The sequence below is a fragment of the Eutrema salsugineum genome, unplaced genomic scaffold (assembly GCF_000478725.1).
Source record: "Eutrema salsugineum unplaced genomic scaffold, Eutsalg1_0 scaffold_14, whole genome shotgun sequence".
Classification (NCBI taxonomy): Eukaryota; Viridiplantae; Streptophyta; class Magnoliopsida; order Brassicales; family Brassicaceae; genus Eutrema; species Eutrema salsugineum.
In genome coordinates this window covers 8125152-8147692 of record NW_006256877.1, presented here as the reverse complement: position 1 = coordinate 8147692, position 22541 = coordinate 8125152, and the positions used below count along the sequence as shown (strand labels likewise).

General features: G+C 42.6%; 1 protein-coding gene and 1 pseudogene across 2 annotated transcripts in view; one reads left to right on the top strand and one right to left on the bottom strand.

Moving 5' to 3' along the window:
• The first annotated feature begins 1841 nt into the window (after positions 1–1841).
• Positions 1842–1942, top strand: LOC112088718 (annotated as a pseudogene).
• Positions 1943–7754: 5812 nt separating this feature from the next.
• LOC18022703 (microsomal glutathione S-transferase 3) overlaps positions 7755–22541 on the bottom strand; it is a 21460-nt gene continuing 6673 nt past the window's right edge. Inside the window, exon 5 of one of the 2 annotated variants that reach the window (XM_024159024.1) lies at positions 7755–7895. The gene's annotated coding sequence lies outside the window, so the exon portion shown is untranslated. Of the gene's footprint in view, positions 7896–11197; positions 11266–22541 lie in introns of those variants that run through there. The other variant, XM_024159023.1, reaches the window with a different exon arrangement.

Below are 22541 nucleotides of genomic sequence, written 5' to 3'. Positions count from 1 at the left end.
TCCTGAGACTAAGTCTGTGGTATGTCTTCGTAATGCTGGACGAGCATTTTCGAAATTTTTCTGTAACATCCTTTACCTCTTGTTTCCCTACTCTGACATGAGCGGCACTCATGTCGCCGTCCACTACCTCATACAAAGCTATCGTGCTGCTGCCTATTATTTTAGTGGTTATTATGTTCCCACTCGTCTTGTCTATCTCGTTGTCGCAGCTGCAGTAGCATCCGTCTCTCGCCACAGCTTCGCGTGAAGGCATGTCTACTCGTTGTATCTGTTTACTTTCTTGTCATGACTCTGCTCTCCCACCTCATGTATTGTCTTCCGCAGCATTATACACCCGCCCCTTCTTATCTATACTTATAATCACTTCGCAGTAGTGTAAATTCTCGTGATTGTCGCACAATTGCGCAACTGGGGTGAATTTTCCGCATTAAATAAAAAAAGCGGCCTGAACCGTTGCCACCCGCTGTCTTAAGTAAAATGTTCGTCCTTTTCTTTCTTCCGTGACCTAAACTACCGCGTTTTGATATTTATTTTTTAAAAATGCTTTCAATAAGACTTGAACACATTTTTTACTTGGAAGGTCATGTGTTCAAGTCTTATTGAATGCATTTTTAATAGAAATATCAAAACGACGTCGTTTTGATCACCTGAAATAAATAAAAAATCGACCAAATAACTTAGTAAACCGGTATGCCACGTTTCAGCCACATCATTAATTATTGACGGAAAATTAACACCGTTTACGATTTTGGTGAAATTGGCTGCATTTCAATATTTCATGTAGTTATAAGCATGGTTCAATAGTTCGGGTATGGATTTTCAGAAGGCATAAAATTCGTGGAGGAATAGGCCATTTTCCCAATATTTCCCAATGTCTTTGACATGATGTTGACATTGGCTCCGAATCGCATAGACAGTCTGTGAACTTGATTCCTGAAATGAAACATTGGAAAACAAAACGTCCTGGATCGTCGGCTTTTGTAAGCCTTTGAAACGATGAACGTTAAGGTACCTTGAATGGTGGCTGCTTGGCATCGATATCCTTGTAAAGTGGTACAAGGATTGGGGTTTCTTCATCTTTTCCATCGGCTCTGGCTTCTTCTTCGGGCTTTTTGACGTGCGAAGATAAAGCTTCAAACTTCCCGTTCAGGTCATTGTACATGCAGTCAACCTTCACGTTCATGTCTTTAGATGCCTGTTGGATGGACTGTTCAAGTCTTCCGATTTGCGAAGCTAGCTGGTTCGTTGTGACTCCTTGCTGTTGTACATATTGGATGTTAAAACCTGTACCTTGATAGTTATATGGCTGTCGCGGTTGATAAGCTCCTGTCCCTCTGAAATTTCTACCTTGGAACTTGTTTTGGAAGGATTTTTGCTGTGGTGGGTAGTACTGATCTTGAGGATTCTCCACATTTGGATTGCGGTAAGAGAAATTGTTGTAGTTTGCATTACGGAAGTTGTTGTTGAAGCCATTGCTGAAGCAATTTGGATATGGTGCTTGTGCTCCTACATAGTTCACTTCTTCTTCTTGAAAGGCTGGATTAATGTGATCGATATCACTAGGTCCTTCGTCTTCTGCGCCATTGTCGGTCTCACAAGCATGGATTGGGCGATTGTTGCTTTTCAAAAGCTGGCTCATCATGTTCTTTAACTTGGTTATCTCCTTGTTGTCTGTTCCGGTTTGCTTTGTCGAGCGATCGTATTCAGGAAAATTCTCGATGAGGGCCCTTCCTTGTGCTATCGTCTTTTGTCCAAAATCTCCATTGCTAGCTGTATCAAGCGAAAGTTTGTATTTTGGTTGCAAACCTCGGTAAAATGGGCTCGGCAAGCTTGATCCGGGAAATCCATGGTGAGGGCAGTCACGTTCATACTCCTTAAAACGTTCCCAGGCTTCATAGAAAGGTTTAGTCGGTCTTTGCTGAAAGCTTGAGATCTTGGTTCTCAACAAGTTCGACCTTGACTTAGTATAGAAGTGGTTCAGAAAAGCAGATTTACATTCTTCCCAATTAGTAATCGATCCTGCAGGCAAAGATTTCAACCAACGGTGAGCTTTGTCTGCTAATGAAAAAGGGAACAACTTACACTTTAAATAGTCTGCTGGAACTTGGTTTGTTCTCATCATGCTGCAGATTTCTTCAAAGAGCTCGATATGATCCATTGGATGTTCAGAAGGAACTCCATGGAATTGGTTTTGTTTCACCAAAGAGATGATTCGATGCTTGACTTCAAACTCATTCCGGTTCGGAAATGGTACTTGAATTGCGGATCAGTTCTGAAAATTCTGAGTAGGTGCATCGAAATCAGCTATGCAATGGTTCCTGGCTAGTCTTCGGTGTTGATTTGCTTGCTGAACATGACGGTTAACGCGTCCATTCGGCTGCATCCCCTGGTGGTCACCATCGGCTGCATTGATAGGTGCATCAAGGTCTTCACGTTCTTCTCTCTCGCGGTTTTGATGGTTTCTTGGAGGAACCTCATCCTCTTCTCCATCTTGTCGAGCACGATCACCTTCTCTGTGATCGTTCTCTTCATTTTCTCCATGTTCGGACCCGTCTTGGTCAATGTTTAAAGCTCGGTTAACAGGATCTCCAGGCTGGTCGTCGTTGGCCATTCCTTGCGTTCGTCTAAGTCTTCGAAGTTCTCTTTCGTGTCTGTCTATCTCGTCTAGAATTGGAATGTTTTCTATAGGTCTGCGCCTGGTATTCATGCAATTCAGAGAAAAACAAAAGAAGGGAAAGATAATTCAGCAAACTTTAAGAAAGAACTAGAGATCAGGTGTCTAGAACAGAAATTAGAACAAGAAAAATAACAAAGGCAGCGAAACAAATATCCGGCAACGGCGCCAAAAACTTGATGTGTCTACTGCGCGAGGGAACAAGTTTTACCCTTAATAAAAACAAATGAAAGCCGCAAGTGCACAGCTAATCAGCTGTAATATTTAGGGATTGAATCCACAGAGATTTGTGTGCCTGGTATTCTTTTACGGTTTCTAACTTTATGTCTAGACTAGATTGGTTTTAGGGGTTGGTTGTTTGTCACAGATTTAACTAAAATGAAAGAAAGCAAATAAATCTATCCTAGTAAGCAATAGAAAAATCGATAAAAATTGATTGGTTTGTAAACTATGGCTAAAAACTCTGAGCTTTTGGGAACTCTACAGGGATCATAATCTGTTTTAACACTAGGGATTATAGATTGGGATTGATGGATATCGAAATATAGGGTTGTAGAGCTAGAGTACGGCGGTATGACTACGTCACTTTCGTGATCATAACCAACTGTTTCTCGCAACCCTGACCAGTAGGTTGCCACTCTAGCCCTGGAAGGGATAGAACGCAAGAGCTACACAGGACTCGTCAGTACTCACGATTTTGCTGCAGGTAGGTTTCCAATCCTACGGAAAAATTGCCTGTTTCATTCTAGGTCTGATACTTAATGAAAACTTTCGCAACACTAACTATCTAGATCAGATACTAGGTGATCAATCAAGCATACATGCAATAAGAACGAGAATAAACAGAGAACAAAGTTAAAATCCCAGATCTATAAACCTAGATGTCTTAATCGATTATGAGAGCCCCTTTCGGGAACCCTAAGCCCAACTCGGGATCTACTCAGACATGGCTGAGGTCGACATCATCATTAGTTTTAATAAAAACAATCAAAAACAGTAAAGAAAAGAGATGAAAGAAAGCTTCTCTATTGAAGAACTCAGAGTTGAACAATCTTCTCTAAAAATCGCATAAAACGGCTAGAGGGAAAGGGTTTCTGTAAAAGTATGAAGGTGGTGTCTAAAAACGACCTAAATGACAAGTATTTATAGGCTTCAATACTCCATGGTCTCTAGGGTTCCAGAATTGAGGCAGAGGAATGACTTTGGGCTTCAGAAATATGGGCTTTTAATTGGAGTTGGCCGGCCGTGGTCGGGAGTAACGTGACCGCGGGAAATAGAGGCTTGGCCGCGGTCGTGAAGTTTGTGACCGCGGGAAATAGGCTGGTGGCCGCGGTCGCGTGACTTGCTGGCCGTCTTCGAGTGTCTCCGAAGCAAATGGAATATCTTGAGATCCAACCGTTGGAATGTCTCCAAACCAAGTGCATTTGAAAGCTGGTTGATTCTTCTATAAGTTGTCCAATTTTGAGGGTGATCAGACGGTGAGAATGTGTTCGTCTCTCCATGAGAGTTCTGACGGTTTGCATTTATCCAAAAGAGTCTTTTTGTTCCAATTTATGCCTCTTTATCCCAAATTACCTGAAAAGTCTTTTAAAATCCAAAAATATAGAAATCCTTTGAAAACCTTTGCAAATGGAGTAAAAATACATGTGAAAGACATTAAAGTGATCCATAAAAATGGTCAAAATCCGGTGTTATCACATGTGCTTCGTTGTTGAAGTCTTTTCCCTGTCACTACTACATGGTCTTCCCCTCCTTATTTTGATCCTACAGTTTTACCAGCTCTTAATGCCCTAATGAAACAAGAAGAAAGATTCCACTAATCACGAGATCAGAAACACAAGATCAGAAACCTCCTCTGGTGTTAGGGTTTTTTCTAGCATCTTCAACACTTCCTTTAGCGGGTATGTCTATCGAAATCTGTCACAATTTCTTCTTCTTATTTTTGTTTTTTTTTGTTTTCAGAGGTCACCACAATAAGTTTCTTCAACAACAAATCCAAGGTCATCTTAGTTTTGGTAAAAGGTAAATTCATCGATTGAACTCATGCCATACTTTAAAATGTTTCTTTTGGCAGTAAATCTAGCGAACTTTGTCACAATATGATCATCTTCTTCTTATGTTTTTGTTCTTAGAGATCAAAAAGAATATTCAGTTATATCAATAATAATCCTTATAAACAAAGGAAAAACACCTAAACCCTTTATCATTTTCCTATAAATACTTTGATCAATTGCTGCCACATAGACTAGAAGAATTTCACTGATTTCATTTTCCTGATCAGATGGAAAGAATGAAATTCGAGATTCTAGAAACAAGGAAGAAGCAAGTGAGGACGATAAGGAGACTATAGAGCATGGGCTGATGAAAAGGCTTTGAGTCAAAGAAGAAGAAAGAGAGAGGATGAACCATGAACTTGAGGAGCGTCTGAAGTCACTCTCCATGGAGAACCAAATCTGGCGGGTTCTCGCTCAGACCAACAAAGCCACTGCCAATTAACTCTGCATCAACCTCAAGCAGGTCCTGGTGCAGGTTAAGAATCTACGCAGCCCTGATGAAAGACTAGATAACGCGAATCCTGATGATGACGACGCACATTCATGCTGCAAAAGCAGCTCGGTTGAAGAAACGGTTAGGGTTATTTTTTGTTTTGACGTCAAAGTTGACATGTGGGGAAGAAACACTTATCTTTCACATTTTTCTCCTAGTGTATTCTTTAAATTAATTCATTTTGATAGAGTATGTTTGATGGTTTAGTCATGTCTCATGTATAGATTATCATTTATGTCATTTTAGATCGAAAATGTAAAATAATAAAGAACACATACTCTCAAACTAAAGAAAATAATTTTAATAACTGACTATTTCTCCATGGTTATGTATTGGGTTTTGAGGGTATCTCGCGAGGTTCTTACAGAGAAATCAAGATTTTGTTTGATTTTACAGTATTTATCCATATTTGAAATTCTTACATATGTTTCCTGTTTTGGGTCTGTAGTGTATTAGAGGGTTCGCAGTTGGAAAAATTAGAGATGCAAGTAACTATAATTATAAGCCCAAGATTGATATGATGGTGAAAATATTTTTCGTTTAAATAGCTAGAATCTAAATCTTGAAAATGTACGAAAATATCATCTTTAAAAGCTCTGATACTTCCATGCATGAACTTGCTCCATTATTTTCTCCACTATATGAAAAATTTTTGATTTCTCACGATGCAATAATGGAAAGAACATATTGTATTAGTATACGTTAAACAGATTACATATATTGCAAAGTTCTCCCTAATAATTATTTTTTGAGGCATATTGTATTGAGAATGGTAATCTGATAATCTTATTGATGAAGTATCGACACAATATATACAGGAGGAGAGGTCAATATACAACGGTAAGTGTATTAAGTATAAGAGAGATTATAGGAGAGGATTGAGATATGACGAGATATGGAGAATATGTGTTTCCATATTCTATAACACCCCCTCAAGACGGACGGCCGGGCGAGAGTCCGATCTTGACAGCAAGAGTTTGAAAGCGAGCGCGGGAGAGCGGCTTTGTGAGAGCATCAGCTAACTGATCCGCAGAAGTGACATGAGTTACCCGCAGCTGGCCAGATTGAACAAATTGTTGGACAAAATGGTAGTCTAAAGCGATATGCTTCATCCTAGAATGGAAAACAGGGTTTGCCGCCAAATATGTAGCTTCTATGTTGTCACAATAAATGACTGGAGTGGAGGTGACATTGATGCCCAATTCGGAGAGGAGAGACGAAATCCAGCAAACTTCAGCAGTGGTAGACGCGACAGAGCGATACTCAGCCTCAGTAGAAGAGCAGGAGACACCGGTTTGTTTCTTCGAGGACCAAGCAATAGGATGACTTCCAAGGTAGACAATATAAGCACTTGTGGATGTGTAGTCGTCTTTCTTTCCCGTCCAATCAGCATCGGTAAAGGCATGAAGGTCTGGTTTGTTGTTTGCTCGTAGGTGGATGCTGTGTGACATAGTACCGGAGAGGTAGCGAAGGATTCTTTTTACGGCAGTCCAATGTTCAGTGGTCCGGCGATGCATGAACTGAGATAGTTTATTGACAGCGAACGAGATATCTGGCCTGGTGAGGGAGAGATATTGAAGACTTCCCACTATGGTTTGGTATTCTGTTGCATCATCTAAGGCGGTCCCAGAGAGAAGAGTGAGCGATGAGTTTGCTTCCATTGGCGTGGAGACATGTTTAGCATTGGTCATGTTGGCCTTGTGCAATAAATCTGCAATATAACGACGCTGTGTTAGGTGTACACCATCTTTTGTACGAGTTACCTCAATACCTAAAAAATAAGATAAATCGCCTAAATCTTTAAGAGAGAAGCGTTGAGAAAGGGAAGCGATAAACCGGGAAATATGAGAGGAACTGTTGCCCGTGATTATGATGTCATCGACATAAACAAGCATGTAGAGGAGAATATCGTTCTGCTTATATATGAATAGGGAGGCATCGGCAACAGAGTTGGTGAAGCCGGATCGAAGGAGAAACGTGCGCAGCTCATTGTACCAAGATCTTGGAGCTTGTTTAAGACCATAGATGGCTTTATGGAGTTTGCAGATGGCTTGTGGATTGTCTTTGTCTTGGAAACCAGGCGGTTGGGTCATATAAACTTCATCTTGAAGATGTCCTTGGAGGAAGGCATTGTTGACGTCAAGTTGTCGCAACGACCAATTCTGGGAAACAGCTGTGCTTAACACAATACGAATAGTGGCTGGCTTGACGAATGGGCTAAAAGTGTCTTCGTAATCAACTCCAAGGTGTTGGTTGTAGCCTTTGGCAACGAGGCAGGCCTTGTATCAGTCAATGGTCCCATCAGGCAACTGTTTGATTGTAAACACCCACCTGCAATTGACAACATTAGATGCATTAGTAAAACGAACAAGATCCCAAGTATGATTTCTAATATGTGAATTGATCTCATCACTCATGGCTTTACGCCACCGAGGATCCTTAAAAGCCTCATCCACGGTTTTGGGGATAGCCTCAGAGGTTTGCGAGATAGTGGTGTGTAAGTTTAGCCGTTGAACTGGTTTGCGAAGACGATTGCTTGTGCGTGTTGGAGCTGGCTGTGGAGGCGGAGCCACTGCTTGTGGCTGAACCGGAGCTGGAGCCGTCGCAGGAGATGGAGAAGGTGAGGGAGTCTCTCGTGAAGAAGTGGACGTGGGAGACGACAACGGTTCTGAACCTGAAACAGAGGGAGAAGAAATCAAAGGCATTAAAGCAGGGGAGCTCTGTTCTGGTGAGGGCGGTGCAGCGGCAGAAGGCACTTGATGAGTGGACTGTGGGATGACTTGAACTAACGGATAAGAGGGTACAGCTTCAGGTTCCTCGGAGATATCCGAGATCTCAATTCGAAAATTAACAGAAAAGGGAAAACACTTTCGTGAAAAACAACATGACGCGATGTATAAATCCGAGAAGTCGTTCTATCTAGACAAAGATAGGCACTTTGCGAGATGGAGTACCCAAGAAAGACACATGGTGTCGATCGATCATCCAACTTATGAGATGCATAAGGTCTCAACCATGGAAAGCATAAGCACCCGAAAACACGTAATTTTTGATAATTCGGAGGATGACCATATAAAATTTGAAAAGGGTTTTTAAAATCCAAAGTCGGTGTAGGTATACGGTTTATAAGATAAACAGCCGCACCAAAGGCATATGTCTAATAAGACTTTGGCATAGATGCATGAGACATAAGTGCTAAGCCCGTCTCAACTATATGTCGATGACGTCTCTCTGCAATACCATTATGTTCAGGTGTGTGAGGTGGGCTGGTCATATGTGAAATACCATGACTAGAGAGGAAATGGCGAAGGCCAATGTATTCACCCCCATTGTCAGTATAGAGAGTTCTTAACTTGGATTGAAATCGATTTTCAACCAAATTTTTGAACGTAAGAAAAACATTGTGAACTTGTGATTTTTGTTTCAAAGGATACAACCAAGTGTATCTAGTAAAGTGATCAACAAAAATAACATAGTACTTAAAACCATCGATAGAAAGAAGTGGTGATGTCCAAACATCTGAAAATACGATATCAAGAGGTTGAGAAGATACTAAAGTAGATTTTGAAAAAGGCAACTTGTGCATTTTATTGATAGAACACGCAGAGCATGGCTGAGCCAGCAAAACATTTGAAGAAACTGGTAAATGAAATTGAGAAACAAGTTTTTGAAGAATAGAAAAAGCAGGGTGTCCTAAGCGAGAATGCCAATCTGATAAGCTAGCTTTAACAGTAGAGGCAAAAGCAAGAGATGGTGGTTTGGAGGATGGTAATTTGGGCCACTCATAAGTACCGTCCTTAGGCTTGCCTTCCAGACGAAGAGCTCCCGTTTGTAAATCCCTGACCTGAAAATATGTTGGTGTAAAGGTAACAGCAACACCATTAGTTTTACATAGTTGAAAAACAGAGATGAGATTTTTATCAAGAGATGGCACACATAAAACATTATTTAGATGAAAAGGACGTGTGTAAGAGGGAAATGAAAAAGAACCAGAGTGTGTAATTGGTAATGCAGAGCCATCACCAAGAAGCACATCATCACCACCACTATACGGATTGTGAGCCGAAAGATTGTTTAAATCCGACGTCATGTGGTGTGATGCACCAGAGTCAACAAGCCAGGTTGAAGAGTTAGAGAGCATCGCAGCATTTGCACGAGGCTGCCATGACTAGAACTAGGGTGGTGGTTGCCACGGAAGCTGCTGTGGGTATTGTTGTTGCCACGATGGAACAGAGGATGAGCTTTTGATCATGCGAAATTCAGGGCAAAATTTGGCACTATGACCTTGTACACCACACGCCTGACATCTTCCTTTGTATGGTTTGGAGAACCGATATTGACTGGTGTTGGTGTGACCATAGGCAGGAGGCTGAGAAGCAGGGTTGGTATGAGAATTCTGATTGTAGTTTGTTGGACGGTGCTGTTGACGAGGACGAGCATCAGTGGCATTAGCCACAACCGGACCAACGGAAGGAGGCTGATTGCAGAGAATCATTGCTTCACGGTTCACCAGACGCTCATACAACTCACTGTACGAGATCGGATTGTCGCGTCCATTGATGGCATCAATCTCGGGCTTGTATTCCTCACCGAGCCCATCAAGAATATCTTCAATAAAGTCTTCCTGATCCATAGTCTTGCCAAGGAGTACCAGATCATCATATTTGGCTTTCATGGTACAAAAATACTCAATGATTGTTTTGGTGCCTTTAACGGTGGTCTTGATCTGGAACCGGAGTTGACGGAGATGACCACGAGAGGGATTGCCAAACGCTGTGGAAAGACTATCCCAAACTTCCTTAGTTGTCATTGCTGTGAAGACTAATGGTTGGACTGATTGTGAAATCGTACCTGTAACATCCCGATTTCCGGTATATGAAAAGGCTTATAAGAATTGATTTGGCTACCTATGTCAACAAAGTGCACTTATCTTTTCCGGTCAAGTGTGCTGAGAAAACTCCAGAGTTAAGCGTGCTGATGCTGGAGTAATCTCATGATGGGTGACCTACCGGGAAGTACTCTGCGGTACCGTGCGAGTGAGGACAAAGCACGGAGAAAGATCATGTGGTGATTGCAGGGACAGTAGACAAGTCTTACGAGCCTTCCGGACTAACGACTCCCGACCGTCGGACAGTGGTGGGCCAACGGGCCTAGAGAGGGTGTTGGGCCAACGGGCCTAGAGAGAGGACGTTGGGCCCACGGGCCTAGAGAGGGCGTTGGGCTCAGTGGGAGGGGCGGTTGGGCAGAATTAGGATTGATATCGCTGGTCCGCGCCTGGTCCTTAAAAAGAGGGCGGGTCGGGATGTCACAAGTGGTATCAGAGCCGACACCCAACCACGTGTGTGGAGTCGTCATGTGGCCTCACATCGTAACAGGGTGAACGATCCTGGTACAAGCACTGTGGGAGTAAAGGGAGAATTCGGGGAGGAATTCCTTGGAAGTCGGGGAGAATTGTAACATCCCGATTTCCGGTATATGGAAAGGCTTATAAGAATTGATTTGGCTACCTATGTCAACAAAATGCACTTATCTTTTCCGGTCAAGTGTGCTGAGAGAACTCCAGAGTTAAGCGTGCTGATGCTGGAGTAATCTCATGATGGGTGACCTACCGGGAAGTACTCTGCGGTACCGTGCGAGTGAGGACAAAGCACGGGGAAAGATCATGTGGTGATTACAGGGACAGTAGACAAGTCTTACGAGCCTTCCAGACTAACGACTCCCAATCGTCGGACAGTGGTGGGCCAACGGGCCTAGAGAGAGGACGTAGGACCCACGGGCCTAGAGAGGGCATTGGGCTCACTGGGAGGGGCGGTTGGGGGGAATTAGGATTGATATTGCCGGTCCGCGCATGGTCCTTAAAAGGAGGGTGGGTCGGGATGTCACAAGTTTGTAACATCCCTATCCCAGGCTTCCTAAGAAAACCAAAGAAATCGGGCATGTTAGGTTGGCCATCTAACCGCATTCGGTGAGACGCCTGGTTTGGTCCAGATGGTGAGCCTCAGGTCTGTCAGGATCGAAAACGCCCAGGTAACAATCACCTACACCTGATAAGACAAGGGAAGAGGAGGGGTGAGTAATGGGGATTACTCAGTGAGAAGCAGACCAGGCTCCCTTTCCACTCATTTATTTCCAACCAGCATGTCAAGAATAAAGCCAACAAGCAACACACAAGCATCCTAGCGATGCACAAACAACTAGCAAGCAATTGTGATGTCTCTAACCTTGTCAGGTCACATAGACAGGCACTGCCAGGTCACACAGACAGGCTCTACATCGCCAGGTCACAAAGACAGGCACCAGGTCACACAGACAGGTTCAACATTGCCAGGTCACACAGACAGGCTTCCAGTCATATAGACTCCGGAAGGATCGGCGTACCTTCCCCCACCGTTGAACTACCGCTTTGGTCACACAGACAGCAATAGCCCAGAGAAAGAGGAACGACGCAGTTTTTAGTCACCAAAGACCAAGACCTCTGATTTTGCCGGAAACTTTACTGGAAGGATTCAACACCAGGAGAAAACTCAGTTTGCCTTGGAAAAACTTCAAAATCTTGGTATAGTCTCGTCCTTTAGACTCTCTATCTCTAAAAAAGGCATTTCCCCTTTTCCAAAAAAAAAATCCGAAAATAAGAAAGGAAGGGAAATAAAAGCCTTGGAGAGTCTAAAAGGATCGAATTTTATCCTTAAGGCAAGCTTGAGTCTGATTATTTGGAGTTTTGGAGATTATCTTTCGGATTCTCGGAAAAGATCTATGTCTAGGGGAAGTAGCTATTCACAACAAAGGAGGAAGGGTTATGCAACAACATTTGGCAAGAGGAAGTGACTGAAAACTGCGGACATCAAGAAGTCCACTCTCTCTTGCGGTTTAGCATAATATTTTGCATCCTCCATATTTATCAGGTAACCCGAAACACTTTAACTCCACCACTTAAACAGCCCTTAAATGCCAAACGCCATCTACCCTGGATGATGTCTTCGATGAGATTTCACTATTCCACTTAATGAATGTAGAGAGCTAGTTGACTGGAATAGAGATTTAGATTGTTTAAGTTTCGTATGATGGAAAAAGTGGACTAGTATTTTTTGTGTTTTGGTGAGAATTTTCTAGACTAAGTGGTGAACTGATGCACGATCTATGGTCCTAGTTTAGGAGTTCACCTCTCTGAGATTTGTCCATTTCCTATCTTTGTTTTCACTTCATCAGATTAGATCTTTGCTTTGTTTGAGGACTAACAAATGTTTAAGTCTGAGAGAGTTGATAATACCGTATTTTGACCAATTTTATGGATCGTTTTGAGATACTTTTTCTATGTTTATATTGCTTTCAAATGTTTTTATTATGTTTTTCTAATACTTGTAGTTTCAAGACTCTTGTCAGGAACCTTAGGAAAAAGCTTAACAAAATGGATTGAAGACCAGATTTCAGAGCCAAACCGACAGAAGTTCACCCTCAATGAAGACCTTCTCACTGTCTGATCCAGATCAAATTTCGAGACCTTAAAGATGGAATTACCAGCTTTCCAGCACACTTTATATCAAGGCAATCCAACGGTTAAATCAAACGTTACACGAAGAGCAAGATGTCTTGTAAACCAGTCCGCAAGCATTCCTACCCGCAGCCAACACCCGATTCGCACCGGTCCCGTCCTTCCCAACCACGGAGATTGGTCTGTTTGGCCTAGAAGCCATTTTTCAAGCCCAAGACGATTCTCTCATTTGGAGAAATCCTAAGTGACGCCCAGAAATGACTTGAACACTATAAATACATGCTTTAGGAGCCCTAAACGAAGAGACACATGTGTGATTTCTCTTTTAGCAGCTTTTAAGTTTTTGTCTTTCATTTTTAGGTTTAGGGAGATAGAGATCTATCTCTTGAACCCTTTTTGCTTCTTTACCATATCGATTTCAATACAGCTTTTCAATACAATGTTTTTGCTTTCTTTAATCAAGTCTGAGTAGTTTTATTGTTGGGTTTAAGAGATTTTTCGATGGGGGCTATATATGTTCGATGAGGATTCCATTAGCTATTAAAGCCGATCTTAGTACTTTTTCTTCTAAACTTATTTTTAATGCATGGGAGTGGCGTCATGAACTACAATCTGATCTAGGTCCTTGGTGTTGCAAAAGTATTCATCCGGGGCCATATCTAGTTTGAGAAGAGCAGATCAACCATAGGAATGGAAACCTACCAAGGCTAGAGTGTAAACCTACCAGGGCTAGAGTGGAAACCTACCAGAGCCATAGTGGAAACCTATTGGTCAAGGTTGTGAGGGATAGTTGGTTATGATCACGACAGTGGCGTATTCATACGTTCGTGACTCGAGTTCTAAAAGTTTAAGCTAGGATCTTTTAATTTACTTTTTAGCAATGTTTTGAATCGTTCATCCCTTGGAGAGAATTTCCCTGAAAACCCAGTGTCTCGTCTTTATAATTTTTTTTGCCAATTTTCATACAAGCTTTAGTCATTAGGTTATTTTCTTTATTCCAGCAGATTTCATTTAATTCATTTAAGCAATTTAGGTCTAGTCGTTTTCATTGTTTTTAGTCATTTTATTAGGTTTAGTCATTAGGTCAATTGATTTTCCATATTTTACCGTTTAGATTAGTGTTTACGTTTAAAGATACCACCCAAAACCCTTAAAATATCGCCTGATTCTAAACTTCCTTACTTTATATTTCTTTCAAAGACTTTTGCAGAAAAGAACTTCCTTCCCTGATGATTTATCCATAAGTACTACAATCGATCAGATGTGCACTTGTGGCTTATTGATTCTTATTAGGGTAAATCTTGACACCCTCACCACACCCGCATCAAGTTTTGGCACCGTTGCCGGGGAAGGCACGCATTTTCTTTTCGGCAAAACCCTAAGAAAGGTTGGTAAATCTACTCTGGAACCCTTTTCTACTTATTTTTGTTTTTAGTTCTCTTTGTTTCAGTTCTCGAAGCAAAGGACCCTATAAATCAAAATCCCTACTACGAAGAAGGTTTCTACAACACTCTTCAAGCAACTAGACTGTAACGTCCCCGATCCGCAATAGAATAGTCAGGACGGACCATGGCCGTGAAGCGAGGAAGAATGGTCGGGAGCCTAAGGAAAGACTGGGTCCATGGTCCAATGTGATCGGCTAAGTTCGTTGGTCTAAGACTTAGCCGGGAAAAAGAAAGGAAAGACCGTAAAGATAGATGGAAGAACGATAAGCAGCTGTGCGAAGCTAAAACAACCTGGACAGCTGAGCTAAGCTGGATCAGCTGCTGCGAAGCTCAGTTCAGCTAGGCTAAGTGATCGGTAGCTGGGTTCAGTTGAGTGGGAGTTGGACTAGCCGAGCTGGGCGGTTATGGGCGGTTATTGGGCAGTTATGGCCAAAGCGTTGCAAAGCCTAAGCACCCAATCAACGCACCCGTTCGGCCAACAACACGCACCAGTTCACTAATGGCGGTTACAAAAGGGAGAAAACTATAAATAAGACCTTTGTTCTCATTTTTACGCACGCACAAATGGAGGGAAAAGTCTTGGTCGTGAGAAAAAGTAAAAACTAAGAGAGGAAACTTGACCGGCGGAAAAAGAACCGTCCAGAGCGGCTGGTGCGGGTCGCGGCAGAAAAGAAGGAAGAGAGAGAATGACACGGCAAGAGCCAAACAAGCGCGATAATCTAAGGTGCGTTCATAGATATAAACGTACGGTTAAGTTATCATTTCGCCGAACAAACTTGACGATCGGTCCACGTATGGGCTAGGCTGATTGGATGGTAAGTTGCGGTGGAAGTGATAAAGGGTTCTACCGAGGGCATGTGACGATCGGCCCAAGTATGGGTTAGGCCGATCCAACCGTGTGTCTCGGCCAAAATCTCAAAAGATCGCTGGCCATGGAATTGAGATTGGGTCGGTGATGGTGCGCATGTAATCGTATTGGTTATTGACCGGATCCAGTTGGCACGGCAACCGAGTGGCCTTGGGGACGGAACGGATCTCACCAAAACTCGGCCAACCTAAGACCGACCCATGAACTGGATTAGACATAAAAGGGATCGGGAATCATAAGCATAAACGCATACATGTGCATGAATAATACTTAGCCGAAAAAGCATATACTTATATTGTTGGCGGTTCAGGTAATGATGACCATAGAAAGAATCTGGTTTAGATGCGCGGACCGTTTAGCCAATTAGGCAATTCAGAGGCAGTTGTCGTTTTAGATCATGTGTCCAGGTTGGGAATTAGGCAATTCAGAGGCAGTTTCGACCCGATAGAGGCGGAAGAATGGAGGAACCGCCTGGTCAGAAACTTTTGATCCACAAGATGTCTGAGGATTAGAAGAAGGATATTGTGGTTCACTTCCTGGAAGGAGATGCGCATAACTGGTGGATCTCAGTGGAAAAGCGATTAGGAGGTATTGACACCTTTGCTGAGTTTGAGTTCGAGTTCAATCAGAAGTACTTTCCCTCAATAACATGACATGACCACCTGCAGTATTGACTATCCTATAGTCTTTTCCAGGTATTCTATGGAACCTGCCCTTTTCCTATCATTTATGGGCTCACAAAACTATGTGTAACTCCGGTATCAAATAAGATGTGTGTTGACACACCGCCTAATTTTGTCCTATGTCTGCTCAGTTTATCCCAGCTTCCGAGGCAAGTACTTCTGATTGAACTCTACCTCAAACTCGGCAAAGGTATCAATACCTCCTGATCGCTTTTCCACCGAGATCCACCAGTTATGTGCATCTCCTTCCAGGAAGTGAACCGCAATATCCTTCTTGTAATCCTCAGGACACCTTGTGGATCAAAAGTTTCTGCCCAGGCGGTTCCTCCATTCTTCCGCCTCTATCGGGTCAGAACTGCCTCTAAATTGCCTAATTCCCAACCTGGACACATGATCTAAAACGACAAAGTAATCCACCTTCCTAGCTGGCTTAACCAGTGACGAATCTAGTTCCACCACTTCTGGAGCCATGCCTTCTTTCTCTTCCACTATTAGAATGACCGTATGAATTCCCGTGGATTGCCCATCGGACGGATTTCCCGTCGGTGCAGCAGTTTGACTCAAGACTGTCAACTGCGTCATAATGGTTTGTAGTGTTTCCCACATCTCCGAAGGAGTAGGGACCACAGTCTAGTTTCCCGTTCCACCCGCCGTTCCTTCATTATCTCCAGCACCCTTAGCCTGTTTTGGCTATATCATCACGGCTCCCCGCATCACGCCCATCCTGGTCACCCATCGGCCTATTTCCGTGATCCACGACTTTCGTCTGATCATGTACAACCGGACTCCCATTGCCATTCTCCTTTTCCCCAGCCTCAGGTCTGGTGGGGTTTAAAGTAGGCGGATCCGACGCCTTGGCCTGACTTGTTTCGGCCGTTTCTTTGTTTTTCTTACTCTTATCCGTTTTGTTGCTTTTAACTATTTGCAGAAATCGTTTAGTTTGCACTCTAACTATTACCAGGATTCCTAGACGAGTCTAAGCAACAACCTAGCGCGAGACTTTTTTTAGCCGATGAGTGGTGTACCCAAAACCCAACACTAACCATCCTAGGAGCAAGCATGTGAAATACCAACTTGAAACACCCCGTCCTGGCCCGCCTAAGGCCGTGAATGATGTGTTCCATGTTCAGGCCATTACCTGGCCGAACCTCAACTTTTTCTATTTCTTTTTCTTATTTAATAACTTCTTACAAGGGATTTCCTTTGGATCTTCCCTCTGACTTTACTTGGCCATTTAACTTAGATCCATTAACGTTTCTAATAATACACAGCGGAATTTCTTTTCTACTTAAATTTTTCTTTTCCCCTTGATCTAATTCCAATCTATCATTTGCCGGTCAGATCATCTTCTACCTTCAGACAGCTCTCTTTGACTTCTGTTTGGTTTATAGAATATTCTTAGACTCGGTTCAAGTCATACATCCGTGAAGTAATATGTAACTGTCTAGTAACATGTAAGTCACTAACTATTTGTTCCCAGTGTAGTGTACTTACCGTAGCCACGTTCGTGATTCGGCGCCCCTTTGATCTGTGTCTTGGTTTTGAACTGATCAATACATGCGTCTACCTTGACTATGTTCCTTGCCGAGTCCCATTCCATCTTTGAACCGTATCCATAGATATAAAAAACTCCCTTCGGTACTTAGTCATTCAACTAACGATCCCCACATAACTAAGTAACTGATAGAGAGTCTTCTATTACGGCCCGTCAATCTATGCAGATCCAGTTCCGGCTTATGCACCATTTCTGTGACCGTTTCCCCGGATCTATCTTGCTCTTATAAATCCCTTCCCAGACCGCAATATCTTCCTCTGATCTGAATCTCTTTTTTCTTCTCCGTCGATCTCCCCGATCTCTTATAGCCGCTCTCAGCATGAACTTCGCTCTTTCCCATCAACACACTTGGCCATAGATTGCTTCCTTGGCTGTGTGCTTATTGTCTGGAAACATCTATTCGCCCATAATCCTTCCCTGAATTATGGTTGGCCTGACTTTGTTCCCTACTTTCCGGTGATCCAAGCCGTAGGCGAATTTCTATTTTCATTCAGAAATCTCCCTTGGCCATGGATCCTTATTCTATCTTTTTGTGTGTGCCACGAAATATAATCCTTATATAGGATATGGATGGGTGTCTCTTTCCATAGTCGTACATCCTTTGCATCCCGATCTAAGTTGTCAATTCCTCTAACGGTCTAGATCGCACCCCTAGGATTCATAGGTGGTTATTCAACCCTAAGAACCTTTTGGTCGCATCCTCCAACCACCCATGACCTAAGGCTACCACAGTCCCACCTAGCTCATCAACTAGCTGTTAATCCATCCAGTTGGATCAGTACTCGATCAGCTTGTCGAGCTAGGTTTAGCTGTTGGTCAGCTTGTCCAGCTAGCTCAGCTAGTAGCTCAACTATTTCATTTCTTCCAGCTGGTTTAGCTCGACAATTTTTTCTCCTTTTATCTCGCTAAGTCATTTGGCCCGTTTCTCAGCCCGGACTAAGCCTATACGATCATTCCTTTAACAAGCATTGTTTCACGATCATTTCCTTCATCTGACCCAGGTCACTTCCTTCCCATAAACAAATCGGCCCATTTTAAGTTTGCGGGACGCGGATGTTACAAGTCTCCCCCACTTAAATGGAATTCTTCCTCGAATTCAGCGGTTATAGAATCTGTTTTCCCTAGACCTTGGTCTACCAAGACTTAATATCATCCCTTAATTTTGTCTTTGGTTGGCTCGGTCTAACTTTCCAATCTTGATCCTTACTAGATTAGATCTTACTCCTCCATGACTTAGTCTAACTCCGACTAATCTGGATGCTCGATCATAGTCTAATTCCAACTTGATGATCCGGTCTTCGTCCATGCTGGACTTGATCATGTTTATCTTGATCTTTGTCATTCCCGACTAGATCTTTACCCGATCTCAGTCCTTCCCCGGACTTGATCCTGTTCTCCCGATCTTGGTCCTTCCTAGACTTAGATCTTGTGTTCCCGATCTTAGCCAATCCCGGCTAGATATTAATCCAATCTTGGTCCTTTCTTGGACTCGATCTTAACCCGACCTTGGTCCTTTCATGGCCTCGATCGTATTTTTCCTCATTCTTAGCCTTATCTTGGCTACGTTGGACTCCCAATCATAGTCTAACCCTGACTAGATTTTCCAATCATAATCTATTTCCAATTTGATCACCTTTTTCCATGGTATTAGTCAATCTCCGACCTGATCATATCTTTATTCCTTATTTTGCTTTGATCTTTCGACTTTTGTGAGCAATATCTTGGTTCATGGTCACGTTTTGGCGAACATTTGCCTGTTCCCAATCACATTTGCCAGTCTTACCTCAATTCCCATCTAATCTTAAGACCTAGCGTAATTGATCCCTTTGGTCCATCTCTGAATCCTTGGTTTATTTAACAGACCATTGTACTTGTCATGTGTACCAATCCTTGTTTTCGGTAAGTATATCCTGGCCCATAGATTTGCCTTATTGAACCATTTTCCTGGTTTATAAGCGCTTGTCTTTCCACCTTAATCTTCCGTTCAGCCTTGACTTGTTACTGTGAACTAGTTACTGGGACTTGTGTTCAATCTTGGCCTTTCTAAGTCCCATTTACAGTTATTACCGTTTCCAAGTTTTTGATCGTGGTCTACCCGACTCGACCTTAACTTTTCTGCAGTGTATCCGACTGATCCATATTCTGTTTCCAAGGCTTTACTTATCCTTTTGTCTTTCTTGACTAGGATCTAGTTTCGCCCGAACAGATTAAGCGATATCTGTACCTATGGTTTAGGAACGTTACATGTTCTCCCCCACTTAAATGGAATTCTTCCTCGAATTCGGTGGTGGGAAAAAACCCTGTTTTGTTCCCTTTAACCATCGCCAAATCTCACTCTGAATAGACTAGATCGCTTAACCTATTGCGGTTTGTAGGTCTTGCCTTTGGATAGTCCATCTTGGCTCAGTTGATGTGCCTTGGTAAACTCTCCCGGTTTCCAAACACACCCCATCTTGCCTCAACTCCCATTTAGCTCACCAACAACTGCGCTTTTGGTTTACCGACTTGTCTTTCGAGTGTTCTAAGTTAGGTTGGACTTGTTATTATCCTCTGTTATTCTGTATCCCGGACCGCAGTTACTACTGAAACCTGTTCCTCCTTTCGACTTAACTCATCATTCACCGCGAAAAAACATGTCCAAGAAATATCTTGATTCTTAAACAAGCCTTGTCAAGCACAGTAGACTCTCAAGTACCCGTCTTAAGCAATCTCAACCTTTGGAATGTATCCTTGTCTACTTATAATCGATTTTTAGCCCTCACTAATTTCTTGACTATTACTGTAATCGTTTGCGGATCACTTATCCACTTTACCGAGCATATTTCCTTCCCGAGGACCAAGCATGCTCTGAACAGTGCCGAGAAGCACAATAAATCCGTGATCTCTGTTCAATTGATCATAATTCTATTCCGAACCACTACACAAGAGGACAACGCAATGATAACAAATCCATTTCCAAAATTTTAGAGAAACAAAGATGGACGATATGCTTCAAGATCTCAATGAATCCACAGATGATGGGTGTTGGGTAGCTTATGAAGTAGATGGAGAACCCTCCATCAAATATGTTAGAAAGAGGCCATCAAAGAAAGTCCTTTGAATCATCATGTCATGGAATCCAGTCATCAAGAAATTGTTAAGTTACGTGGAGTGCCAGCAAGTGTAGTTTCAGAAAAAGACTTGCGGTTCGCTTCAACTTTTTGGAAGGCTCTTCAGAAGTGGTTCAGGACAAAGGTGCATATAAGCACAGCTTCTCACCCACAGACTGATGGTCAGCCCGAGCGAACAATCAGAAAACTTGAGGATTTCTTGCGTGTGTGTGTTCTAGATTGGGGTGGTATGTGGAATGATTACTTGTCTTTGGCCGAGTTTTCCTACAAGAACAGCTACTAGGCAAGCATTGGAATATCGCCTTATGAGGCGTTTTACGGTCGGCCTTACCGTACATCGCTATGTTAGACCCAAGTCGGGGAGCGCAGTATCTTTGGTCGAGATTTTGTTAAAGAAATGACTGAGCGGATCAAGGTGTTAAAGCTTAAGGTGAAAGAAGCGCAGGACCGGAAAAATAGTTATGTAGATAAGCGCAAGAAGGAATTAGAATTCCAGGTCGGCGATATGGTTTTGTTAAGCTAACTACCTTCAATGGTAAAAGATCGCACAGCCACAACAAGGAAATTTCAGCCGAGATAGGACCGTACAAGATCCTGGAGAGGATTGGACCTATTGCATATAGGCTGGAGTTACTGCTAGTCTTGGAAGCGTTTCATAATGTTTTCCATGTATCTTTTCTAAGGAAATGTGTAAGGAATGAGGATGTTTGCTACAAGAAAACCTGCAAGAAAACCTTAAAATGGAGGGTAGACCGGTTTGAATTGTGGATCGCAGAGTAAAGGTAATTGGCCATAAGCAGGTCAAGATGATTCAGGTTGTCTGAGATTAAGAAGGGGAAGAAAAAATGACTTGGGAACCAGAAACAAGTATGAAGGAGAAATTTCCTAAGTAGAAGGACGAGGAAAGATAAAGATTCAAGGACGAATCTAATCATAAGTGGGGGAGACTTGTAACATCCATGTTTGGGAAAACCTTACCAAGCCGGAAAATTGGTTAAGGATTTTTGGAGTTGTACAAAGAAGAAATGGGAAAAATCAAAGAGGTTCACTTAGAAAAGTCAGAAAAATAAGTTAGCCAGAGAAAATTGGGTTATTCGGGTGATTGCCGAGCCAAATCAAATATTTGCGAGTGGAACAAGTTTTATCCAAGCTAAATCAAATCGGATATAGCGTGTTTTTGGAAGTTGGTCGGGATTTAGACAAGCTTGGTCGGAACCCAACAAGGTTGGTAAGCGGTTATCTGGAGAAGTTGATAACGCGCAGAGAAATTGTAAGCGGGAATGGTTATGTGGTATAAGCGCTCAGGAAAAAATAAGTGTGAACATTTATCTGGTTGACTGAGCAAGTGATAGTGCGGGAATAGATATTTCTCGGGGAAAAAGACGTGTGAGATAGGTTTTTAGCCAAGAAAGTGTGTGGATTGACCCGGGGACGGTTTTCTGGGTGGTTTTCTTTGGAGAAAACAATGAACGCCTATTTAAGAAAGGCTTCTGGCTCATTTTTTTTCTTTCGTGTTGACCAAACACTCAGAGAAAATAGAGAGAGAAAGATTAAGAGAAAATATCTGAGAGAAATTGTTTGTGTCCGTAAGAAGTTTTCTGGCCGAGAGCGACTGAGATTCTACCAAGCGTGGTGGTACAAATATAGCTGAGTGATCGTGGGAACATGTCTGAGCGATCGAGAAATCTGTTCTTACGGATCTAGCCAAATGCTTTACGGATCTAAACCCAGATGCTTCTTTGTGCCGTGTTGTTTATTTGCTTGTCATGACAAATTCTGCTAGCTACCATGATGATTGATCCACCTTATCGGCGATCTACATCAGGCAAGGCGCTCGTAGGTATGATGCTCGCCAAGGCTTGTCTAGTTGTGGGAGGATCGGCCGGATAAGCGTGTATGGTCATGCGTGGATAGTTTTCTGTCCCGATGAGTACTTTATTTGATCTATGTTTGATGTGATTATGATATGGCTTGGTGAGACGGGATGATCGCTATCACTAAGCAATTATGTTGCTCATGCCTCCTTTATGGATGCAATCTTTAATCCATTTAGATGTGTTTGGTGGAACTATTTTCTTATATAATAGATTTTTTACTTCAGCACTTTATCTCAAACCTCTCTCTCAGGGACGTAGGGGCTTCTTCAATCCGTTAATCGGCCTTAATTTAC